Raw genomic sequence first — 12,389 nt, 5'->3', positions numbered from 1 at the left:
ATGTACCAAATACCCTGTGAAATCATTCTGCCTGAAATGGCATCATTCAGAAATAACAACCAATCACTGAAGGTAGTTTGAGAAAGTGTGCCTAGCTGCGGGCACAGATTTTTTTAAGTGAGTTAGCAGCATGCAGAGTCCAGTCATGAGTCCCCCAAAATGCATACACAAGTATGTTTTCTCTGCTTTCTCAAAATATTATTTACTAAGCTAAAACTTCAACAAGTTAGTTGTTATGCACCCTTCTTGAGATTTTTCAGCAATTTTGTTGCTGAAAATAAAAAAAATTAAAAATGTACAAAAAGAAAATCAGATGCAGTAACTTTAAAGGACAGGAAGTCAATATGCAATGTAAACCCAAACACAGAATATTCCGAGTTTAGCCAAGCAGCTGTGAATTGTCAAGGTCTCCTCGCGCCCTGGCCTCTGCATCATGGATGAGCCTAATTCCAGCTACATCCTCAATCAGATAGTATCAGAGGGGTAGGTACATGTAGGCGCTAAGACTTGGCGGAAATTATCACTTCAGTATTTGATTATTCCGATATATACACTCAGCCGGCGTGTATAATTGTGTTGTAATCTGACCCTCGGCCATGTATAGTGCACATCAGTGCATCAGACCAGCGTTGCATGCGGTGATGGAAATTATGCATCGGAATAACACAACTGTGGTGTACGTTGCATTAATATTACCCTCGTGAATTTGGTTAGGAATTTGCAATTTTTAGTCCGAAATGAGGAAGTGGTGTAGGTTTATTTGTGAATTGCTTATGGGGGTTTTCGTATCAGACACTTGGTGTATCATTAGAACCCTCCCTCGCTGGCTGGCAAATTCAACAGAGCCATCCCTTGTCAGTGTCTGTTCGTTAATACTAAGCTTTTGTGGACTTTGTACGTTTAGGATTATTATAGTTCAAAACTATAGATCCGTGTTGTGCTTTAAAGGTACGGTAATACACAAATGTACATGTACAACATTTGTTAACAATTGATAAACAAAACTATCAAATTATTATCAAAATTCAAATACCCCACTTGACTGTAAGTGGATGATATCTCAAGCCTCCTCTGAAATTATGGCAGCTGGTAGGCCTATGCTGTCATTTTCAAGAAAAGTGGAATTTTTGTACCAATTTCCTGCGATGGTTGGCCAACCATCGTCGGAAAAAAACTGACTTTTTTTTCAAATACTGCCCCAAATTCACCAAATAGTTAGTCCACATTTTGTTTGCAATCGGTTACATGTCCGAGAGGGGTGCAAGCCAGCTACCGGTAGTCGGGTTCCCTGGCCTGACAATTCCCTGACGTCTATAAATTGCTCTGTTTCATTTGAAAAAGGGACAGGGAACTAGACTACAAGAACAGTACATGTATATTTTTCTTGATAGGTTTTCCAGCATCCCTGAACACCAACCTTTAAACAGGTCAGTGTACATGTACATGTAACAACATTGGCTATAACATACTAACCCCTAAATCCATCCATTTCTGAAAATTACAGCAAACCCAAATGCAGTAGGCCTATATTACCGTACCTTTAACTGGTTGAAGTTGGATCTGAAAAAAAAAGAAGTCATTTAAATTTGTGTACATGTACCAGTAGTATGCCAGAACTGCCAATGATTCTAATGTACCTCGAATGAATAAATGTTGTCTGTTAAAGGGCGCGTACCCTGGTACCGGTACATGTACATTTACTTGTCTTATAAATTTCTGAAATCACTGCTAAAGCTGGCTGCAGTATCCGGCCCCTGGCAAACCAACATGCACACAGCCAAATCACGCTAGTGCTACATGATCAGCAGATCAGTAAACATTGCCATAGTTTGTGGACCCTACTGAACCAACTTTGTTTTTTTCGGCTAGTAGAGGGGCGTGGCATGGCATATTGCCAATTGCCCTGTATATATTCAGACAGCTATAATTTATGTCAAGAGCTAGACTTGAATTTTGGTCTGTTTGTCCTGAACTTTAAACTTGATAAAGTGATTGCTTGCAAGATAATTTTTGTGTATGTTTACATGTGGATTAACAATAACAGTAAAATAGTCTTCTTTTTTAAATGGTACAATGTTCAGTTCTGTACACGTACGGTACTTGATATTCAGTACTTTTTTTTTTTAATAAAATTTTTTAAAAAGGAGTATTGTCAAGAGCACTGCAATTTCTACCCGAGGGAGTTACCCAGGCTCATGAATAAACATGAGGGCATCTTGCTGTGGTACCTGATTGGTCAGTCACAGCAAAGAATTTGCATGTACATGTACCTAGTGTACATAATTATTGTACAAGTACATGTTGTACATGTACATGTACAGTGTACATGTACAGTGTACATGTGGGTGGATTGCCACAAACATGACCAAGTGATGATTCCATACAACTGTACCCTTAGTCTACATGTACATGTACATTGACATTGCATGATGTATGTACAGCATTCCTTGGTAAGTGCATTTGAATTGAGTACCGGTACATGTACACGACATTTGTACACTATGGCTTTCCTTGATATATTTTACATACATGCATGTACATGTACATTGTACATGTATATGTTCATGAACACATGTACATGTGTATGGACTAAAATGACAATACAGGTTTGTTTCCAGTATTGAGAGACCTTCATGTGCTATTTGCTTGTTTTCTTTCAGCATTGTTACTAAGGAAGCGAGGATGTGATGTTAAACACATGTGCAGTACCGTAGCATTTTGTTCAGCATTCAATGGACAAGAACATAGTGTCAAGTTGCGATTATTGTACATGTATATCTTTCATTTGACCGGTTTGTTTTGTTTCTTGTCTATTTTTTCTGCTGCAGAACCAACAATGCATTCATGTAGTGTGAGCCACACGAGAGTCGCATTACTGTCTGGACTGCAGGTGTACTAAATGATAATGACAAGGTAAGCTTTTCCTCTTTCGTTGCAGTTTCGTTCAGCATGAGCTAATTAACATTTTCAGTCCACTTCGTTCATCTTACCCAAATAGCAACTACACACTTTTTACCTGCTTTACCACAGAATTTGTGCTTACGATCACCACGCTGTGTTTATTGCGCTGGCAAATAAGTTCTGTGTTCACCCTGTTTGCATGCGCGCACAAGCTGAAATTTCTTGCTTACATTGTACCTGTGAAGTACCGGTACGGTAGCTGTAAGTAAAGCCGTAAAATTGGGCCCAGAAGGGTGCTTGTAGCTTTTGGACACATTGTTTCAAGTCTGGATACCTTTGTTTTAAAGGTAATATAAAACCTTTGTAAATATCCAAAAACAAACTACAAAATTATTATACATAATGTATATTACCTTACTTGACTGTACATGTACCGGTAAGTGAATAATACTCTCAAACATCCTGTGAAGTCATGGCACCTGGTGTGCTGTCATTGTCAAGAAAAGTGGAATTGTAAGTATCAATTTGCAATGGTCGGCCGACCATCTGTGGAAAAAAAAATGATTTGTTTTCCTTTTTCAAATACTGCCCCCAATTTACCAAATTTACAAAATGTAGTTAGTCCACATTTTGTTTGCATTCAGTTACACATCCGTGAACGGGTGTAAGCCAGCTAGTCTGGTTCCATGATCTAACAAGTCCCTGACGTCCATAATATCTCCGTTTCGTCTGAAGTACCAGTAGGGTCAGGGAACAAGATTACAAGAACAACTTTTTTCTTGGTTTTTCCAGCATTCATGAACACAAATCTTTAAACAGGTCAGTGTAACAATATTTGCAATAAAATACTCACCCCAAATCCATCCATTTCTGAAAATGAAAGCAACAGCAAATGTTCTATATTACCTTAAAGGCAATGATTTTGTATTTTTTTCCCCTCCGATGTACCAGCAATTTGAACACACTTCATTTTTTTCGTCATTCAAACGTGATGTTGGGCCCATGAGGAAAATGGGTAAAAAGTCTTTTGGATTTTGGAAATAAGGAAAAAGCAAAATTCGAACCAAAAACAAAAAGGTTTTCCTGAAGTTCTGGAAAAGCCAAAAAAATGTATGAAACATGGATGTCTAGTAATGAAAGTGAAACTTAGAGTCTGGAGAAATCTCATTTGTTTAATATTTTGAATTGTTGTTAAGTACATACATGTACATGTAAATGTGTACATGTACAAATGCACGTATACCTTTAAAAATGACTTTGCCCAATGAGCCTTGAGGACGTCACATCAGTTGTTATGATGGATTTCCTTGTCATTGATGTCTAGAACCAAAAATAAACCAGTGTTTATTGGCAGGGCCCCTGACAGCCCAAAACTAATATCTACTTCTTCTTTTTTTGACAGGCAAATTGTCTGTTAGGGAGCCTTGCCTTGTGTCAATATGGGGTGATTGTGAATGAAAATACCATCATAACACAGCGGCAGCCTTGGTTTCTTAGTTCACAATGCACACTGTGATGTGTGTACTTGTACAAGTACATGTACGGTACATATGTATGCTCACTCAAAACAATCCCTGCATATTGACTTGGGTGCGTCTGTGTTCTTTTAACCGGGGATGAAATTTGGAGAGAGATAAACTCAGCGTAAGGCCGAATAAAAAAAAAAAAAATGTTTCTCGTCCGGGTTTTTAAAAAAAAAGGAGGAAGAGGGGCTTTTTAGTTTTTATTTTTTATTTTTTTAAGATGGCCGCCATTTTAAAATTTCCTGCAACCGTTGGTGTTTCCACTGTTCAAAGACACTTTTAAAAGAAAGACAAGTTGGACAAGACAACTGAACATATTTTCAGTGTCATTTAGAGTTGTACTGGTCTACAATGGACAGTTTTTAGCAAGTATTTATTTTCCGATGAATTTGTGGACTTTTTCGGTGTTTTTTTATGCATTTTTCAAAAAATCAAAAATCAAAAAAAAATCCAGGCGGCCCCCTAAAAGGAAGCGGGCCGAGAAACGTGTTTTTTTTTTTACTTCGCCTAAAGCACTTCCTCATCACGGATTTCAGTGTACAAGTAATGTTGTAAATTGTACACAAGAATTTTTTTGATTTTGAGTTTTTGTTTAAGCTATTTGCTTACCAATGTACATTAGTTCGTGTCCAGAACATGCTTCAAGTGTTACAGCTGTGACTGTAGACTTTATTCCCAAGTCTGCCATATTAAATTGAAAGCGAGGTAAAGTCTTCATTTTTGGAACTTGCAAGTAGTCATGATGAAATAAAAGTTCATTACAAACTAATACCAGTCTGCTGTTATGACTAATTTAAAATTTATGAATAAACATACCCTATTGTTTGAAAAAAAAAATTGAAAGCGATGCTTGGAATGTATTCCAATCATGAAATAGTCTGGCACCATCCCATTCAACAGTTTACAGTTTATGAAATAGATTCTTAGATAATTCATGTCAATGATTGCAATACAGTGTGTGTGTGTGTGTGTGTATGCGATAGACATGCACTTTGATGCTGGACATCCTCAAGAGCGCTTGTAAAGTATCGTACGTGTAGTAACTGATTATAGATAGCAATCCTTTTTTCTTCTTCTGTGTTACACTTCAATACTCTCCCAATCTGAAGTCCCACTATCAAATTTCAATCACGCTTCCCAACGGGTGTCAACACCTTGCGATATTCCCATCCTCTTGACAAAACTGTTGTCGTAGATTTTATGGGGTGACCTCAGTTGCATACCGTTCTCCCCAATTGATCTTTAAAAGGGGAAAAAAATATCATAATAAACCTTCAGGGTCTAGGGAGAAGTCTATTGAAAGAATCAGGCGACTGATCCGACACTTGAAAACCTGTCATCACAGGCCACGTCTGCCCCCCCCCCTCCCCTTTTTCCTCCAGTGCTTATCGTTTAGCGAGATCCTCGACCGATCCTTGCCTCTGACATTTTGCAGATTGCCCCGTTGGGCCCTACAGTCTCCATGTAACAGTTGGCCTAGATACATGTCGATGGCAGCGCGGCCCAATTCTCTGGGTTTTGCGGGGAAGCTTATTCAATACAGCGATGGCAAGGGTCACTAGTTCCGTGTTTTGTCAGCGGGCGCTCAGGGCTTTGGTCAGCTTGTACGCCGGTATTGATTGCTGTCGTATTAAGACTGCATTCGATGGTTTCCTTGCCTCGGCAAAACGGCATTCACAAGAGGAAAATGCAGCGTGCATTTTAGAGGATCTAATAGGTGTCTCGGTTTTGCTCTGTGTCGTGGTGAATTAACGTTGCACTGTATCAGTTTAGTATGAGAATTGCTTACGCTTTATGTTTTTTCGGTGCTGGATTGATTTGGCAGTGAGCCAATGCCTTGAGCGGTGTCATAGAGCTGATAGATTTGCCCTCCCATTCCCAGTTGTCTGTGTAGAATCCAGAGAAATGGAAGTGGGTGCGGACAATCCAGTAAAGCAGAAATACGTGTGATGGGAATTAGGCACAATTCAATCAACATTTGATGGATATGTACATCTGCGTATTTTAACTCAAGAAGACCTGTGAAAAGATTCTTCCAAGTTTTTCAATTCTGAAAACTGAAGTTGCCGAGCTGAAGACAAACAACCATGGCATCCTGGATATCCCAGTTGATGTCACAGACTGTTCCCCAGAATCAGCCGTGAATGTTTTCCATTCCACCTGACCGCTGAGATATGTGGGCCTGTGACCCGGGTTCGAATCCAGCCCGGGCCAATATGTGGATTGGGTTTTCAGTCCCTACCTGATTGCGTGGGTTTTCCCCAGAATGTTCTTCTGGGCTTTTCCTCCCACCTCTAAAACTGTAATTTATTCTCATTGTCTTCTCTCTACAGGTTTCTTCAGGCTTTCGAGCTACGGTGCTTAGGTTACTTTTGAGGAATCCTTGGTTTCATCACCAGAAATAAATAAAACAAAATATGCTTTGCAGAAATCCAGCATGTCCACTCCACTCGCATGACAATGAAGCCTTTACTCTGAGCCGGATCACTCAGTTGACGTGACTCACAAAGACCCCTCCCCCTTTTCTAATCAGGCTTTGTGGGAAATGAAGTACTTCCCTCCCAGGAGCCACTGGTCATACTTTTATTGTTCCCTTTGTTTTACAACTGGGCAGTTCCCCAATGTCGGACGTACATTTTTGGACAGTTCAACCGTATGCATAATAAAAGTTGTAGTCATACAAGTGGACTATAATTTTGATAAATCATGTCACTTAGTTACTCCAATGATTTGAAAGCATCGAGCATGAAAGTTCGTTTCCAGTCCCATTATTATATCAAGTAAATAGAAGACACCTTTTTGGGACTTGAGTTACAGAGCTCGTATCAGGAGCTTGCGACACCATCACAGTGTCTTTATCAACTGATAAAAAAAACATGATGGTGTCTGGCAGTTTTGGCATTGAGGTTTATACCAGTAGGCCTTAATTCCGTGGAATTGCCCAGCTACACAACAAAAAGAAGTCAGAAATTTGAGTGCCATTTGTATCCGGTTGGATCTCATCTAGCCCGTCTTTGCTCAAGGATTTGTAGACTCTTGGAACTGGCTTCGTTCCCTGTTTACATTCGTTTACCTCGATTGTGATTGCGATTGCCACTCTGGAACGCGAGCGCCATCTGGTTTTCAGTTCAGCTTTCCAGAGGGAAGGGAAGGTTTTAGAGCATGTCAATTCCTCATCCTCTGGGCTAAAAATAGGTTATCCGGCGCGCTGGAATGCGTCCTATGGGGAGCTGTACTGCTGCACATAATCTTAGGAGGAAAAGAAATTTGGTTTGTTAACCCTAACTCCCTAGGCATTTTTGCTAGGATGCAACCTCAGTCTTGAAAAATCCTCCTACTGCCTCCATGTAAAAATTGCATACAGCCTCAATCCTGCAAAGTCCTCCATTATTTCTTGAGTGTGGTCTTTGGAGGGGTGACCACTGCCTCAATCCTGCAACATCCTCCAGCAATCACTGTCTGTATGTTGAGACAGAGCCAGTGACATCCTGGAGCTGTGCGGAGGATTTTATAGTACAATCTACATGTAGGTCAAATTTATGCCTGGTTGATCATAAAAAACACAGGGTCCGGCCCAAGACCTTGACACAGTGCATCCTCCAAAATCAGCCGCACATTTTTGCCACATAGCCTCCATCCTGCAAAATCCTCCATTTTGCAAAGAGGATTTTGGAGGATTTAGGAAGGTTAGAGTAAATGTAATATAGAACATTTGCTTTTGCTTTAATTTTCAGAAACGGATGGATTTGGGGGTTAGTAGTTTATAGCAGATATTGTTACACGGACCTGTTTAAAGTTTTGTTTTCGTAGATGCTTGAAAAACCAAGACAAAACATACTGTTTGTGTACTTTTAAGTCTGGTTCCCTGACCTTACTTCAGGCAAAGCAGAACGATTTATAAACATCGGGGAATTGTCACGTCAGGGAACCAAACTAGCTGGCCAACACCCTTCTACGCACGTGTAACCGATTGCAAACAAAATGTGGACTAAACTAAATTTGGTAAATTGGGGGGGGGGGGGGGGCAGTATTTGCAAAAATGTCAGTTGTTTTTTTCCAAAGATGGTCAGCCGACCATCGTTGAAAATTGATTCCGCTTTTCTTGAAAATGACACCACACATCGGGTGCCATGATTTCCCAGGATGCCTGAGACTAGTATTACAGTAAAGTAAGGTACAATGTATTTCACAATAATTTGGTAGTTTTGGTTTTTGGTAGGCCTACATGTATATGTATGTACATGTACATGTACATGTACCGATACATTGCCTTTAATAGGAATCGAAAGATACCGTACAACATAGTGGTAGAGGTACACGTACATGTAACAGAAAGTGAAAGACAGACAATGACAGAAAACACCATCAAGTGTGTTTTAAGGTCAAAGAAAGTTATCTTAATGTGTATTCACATTTGTGATTTGTAAGAGATCTTACGTTATACATGTACTCAATGAACATACTGTACAAGTGTGTACGTACATGTGTTTTTGTTTATGTTGGCCCAATACTGTACCATCCTGTATTTTTCATGCATGCATATGTTTAGAGTGTTTGCACTGTGCAGGGCTATTTTTGTTGTATTGTGATTACTTGGTTTATAATGAGGTCACCGGTGCATGTCAGGACTTGTTAAGCATGACCTGACTGTTTACAAGTTGACATGTACACCACAGTACATGGTTACTCTATTTACTCAGTATTTGAATATGACTACATGTCCATGTATTGTACATGTACAGTATTAATTGATACACAGGTACCGGTATTTGGTATGTTTGTACGATGTATACATACGTACATTGTACATGTACATGTACATGTACACACATACATGTATCAACCTACATGTACATATGTTCAGGTTGTTCATTATGTGTACATGTACACATGTATTGTCGGCATGGTTTGCTCTGTCCGTATCAGAGAGGAAGTTTCCATAACTTAGCCTATAGATCTTTTCTGATTAGCATTTTTAATGAGTTGTGATGGCTGTGCTTTTCTGCATGACTGATTTACATACATACATTTACATGTTTACATTTTGTACAACCGATGCATTTTCTTGTTCATTTCAAGTTTAATCTGAGTGACCAAAAGAAAATGCAAGTAAAAAGTAAGAATGATTAATGCCTGAAAAAAAGTGATTGATTGTACATGATTGTAACATAAATTTCGTCTTCTCATCCTTTGTTTAGGTATGTTTTGCATTGCCAAGAATGTTTAACCAGCAGATAGAAATAGTAAGTGGATTTCTTTAAAATTGACTAAAAATTCTGTGCAAAAAAATTCGTGTTCCATCTTAAGAATTTCATTTTCCACAAAAAAAATATGTTTACACAGTGTACCAAATCACCAACAGAGCCCCACTAGCATTGCACATGTACAATTTCTCTTCAATTTTATTGTTGTTTAATTATTATTACAAAGTATACATTTAAATCTACGTCGTCAATTTAAGGATCTATGAATGAGACCTAAAACGTAACATTTGGTAAAGCGGTGTCATAGTTTCAATTTCAGTTTCAAGCTACATACATGTGTATTTATTCCCTCCCCCCTCCCTTCTTAAATTGAATAACGTCTGCAGTCTGAATGCATTATTCATATGTAAGGCCCTGCATTCAATTATTCCTGTGTGTACATGTACATGTATCTCCCAATGGAGACTAGTTATTGTCAGGACTTGTGGCCAAAGGCTGTTCCACAAAAAAAATGAGGCCTTGTGTTTTTTTTTATTCTTGCAAGCGCAGCAGTGCGGCATTAGGTATGCCAGCCACGGTCTGATAAGCTGAAGCATGTTCCTCCCCACGCAAGCCGATGGCACTTCCCAGACAGGAAATGAATATCAACGTCTGGCTGGCCGTTTTTTTTTTTTCTTCCCTTTTTTTTTTCTTTTTCGTCGCTTCGTGTGAGTCACTCTTCTAGTTCTGCTGAACTTCTTACAGCATGCGCAAGCACTTGCTCGCTCACTCAGCGACACTTTTCACATCTCGCAGTGTCATTACGAGAGCATGAGAACGAAAGATTCCTGATTGATTTTGAGCTTGAATGCTTGAATATGGATCCGCGTAACCTGTAAGTTATATTACAAGTTTGTGATAAGATTGTGCTGAGCCGTAGCCTAGGTAGTCTGCGTGCCTTTCAAACATGCTCAATCACAAGCGAATGCAGCAATTTTTTTTATTCTGATCATGTTGCATGCCAGCTCTTTGCCAGAGCATTCCTTTTTTTTGCACAGCATTCGCTCGTTTAAAGTTGATGTGCAGTCCATTGGCAGGGTACCCACTCTGCCTTGAATGCAACGGATGTTTGTGTACCAAATGTTGTGCCAGTAAATTCGAACTTATATCTTGATAGCCGAAGGCGAAGGTAATTATCAGCATCCAGTCTCCAACCGGTCTTAAACATAGTGTTTAATACCAGCCAAGCACATGTTTATTCCCAATCATAAATACCTTTTCGGTCCTAAAAAGAAAAACATTTTGGTAAAAAGTCAAAAAATATAAATTTAGAACGATTTTGTTCAACAAGTTCACTTCATGTTTTACGAAACACCCTCTTTCTATATTATGGTATGCCCCTCTACAACTCCTTAACTTATATGGAGTACGTCGCGCGTACTGAGCGATGTGGTACAGAATGCAGCTGTGCCGGTGTAGTGTTAATTTCTGACTATGAAATACTGACTTACTGGTAGTATTGCGCATGCCCACATGAGGATTGTGAATGCTCAACCAATGAAACGGTAAAAGGCACCGGATTTCATAGGAGTCCAACTTTCATGTGACACTGGAAAAGTGTTTAAGACCAGCCAGCTGGTCTTTTCCGTTTAAAACCGGTCACGTGGTGGGCTCTCTATGAATAGGAATGGTAAACTATGTTAGATATTTATGAATGAATGTTTGTATACATGTACCGTACATGTAGGCATGCAACTTTTCCTTGGTTCAGCTGAATTCAGCCATTAAGAATTAAAAAAACCCTATATTATAGAGTCTTGTTAATCTTCGGATTTCCTCCTTTTTTGGTTGCTTCCCAGTTGCATGTCTGCATATGTAGTAGAATGAACACTGAATAAAGTGTCGCAAGTTGTAAACTGAACATCCAAAGAAAGACTGAACTTAATCGATTTTAATTATAAGCTTATTTCTTTTGTTTTGTTTGTTTTTCAGTTGTTTGCAAGAGAACTGTCCCATTGGCAAGCTCCCACCGCTGCAGCTTGAGTCAGGTGGTGAGGAGCCCACCATGTAGACTATATCACCCTCCAAGCCATTCTAGGGGAGGTTTATGCAAGATTTTATCAGAGTCTTTTGTAGGTAAGACAGAAACAAAATCTGTTTCATCGTTAACCCTACTTGTTTTGCTCTTTTCTCCCTGCACATTTTGTTGGAAATGCTAATTTTTCTTTTATAACCCTCCTTGTGGAAAGTCAGTTTTCGGTCTGAATATTGACCTCCAAGTAGGAAGGTTAAGTGGATCAGAGCAATGTTTAAACATTTTTAAATCCCAAAGGTCAATTTCGGGTGAAGGCATGTTAAAGGTAGAGTATATCATTTGTCGTTCGTGCATTTCTTTCATTTGAAGCAACAAAAGTGCTCTAAATCTAAAGAAGGGTGCTTAACAACTAACCTGATGAAGTTTTACCTCATTGAATGCTGTATATTCCTAGAAAACAATATTCTAGGATCCGGCTTTTCAATTCAAAAGGTGCCGAGTCCTGTTTTGAATTGTGCATAAATCAGCGTCCGGGATGCATTCTCATTCAGCCGATTACAGATACGTGATGTCGCGCACTGATTTGAAGTGTTATCCTCACTCCACAGACAATAACCTAAAAAGAATTTAAAGTGTGGGGGCTAACTCAATGGGCAAAAGTGGTTTTGCAAAACTTGAAGGGTTAATGTGTTCAGTACCAATTACATTTTTGCCGTACGGCTCTCGTCATACGCATAATAGTGAAAG

At 39.3% G+C, this 12,389-nt stretch overlaps 1 protein-coding gene across 6 annotated transcripts in view; it reads left to right on the top strand.

Annotated features, from left to right (window-relative positions):
• LOC119735091 (trinucleotide repeat-containing gene 6C protein-like) overlaps positions 1 to 12,389 on the top strand; it is a 51,919-nt gene that overhangs the window by 17,216 nt on the left and 22,314 nt on the right. For 5 of the 6 annotated variants that reach the window (XM_038208794.1, XM_038208788.1, XM_038208792.1 and 2 more), the window contains exons 2-4: positions 2,829 to 2,913; positions 9,623 to 9,667; positions 11,600 to 11,743. The gene's annotated coding sequence lies outside the window, so the exon portion shown is untranslated. The remainder of the gene's footprint in view (positions 1 to 2,828; positions 2,914 to 9,622; positions 9,668 to 11,599; positions 11,744 to 12,389) is intronic. The other variant, XM_038208791.1, reaches the window with a different exon arrangement.

This window comes from Patiria miniata, unplaced genomic scaffold, assembly GCF_015706575.1.
Source record: "Patiria miniata isolate m_02_andy unplaced genomic scaffold, ASM1570657v1 HiC_scaffold_28, whole genome shotgun sequence".
NCBI classification, from domain to species: domain Eukaryota; kingdom Metazoa; phylum Echinodermata; class Asteroidea; order Valvatida; family Asterinidae; genus Patiria; species Patiria miniata.
Note: the sequence above shows the minus strand (reverse complement) of the source record. Positions and strands in the feature narration are given on the sequence as shown.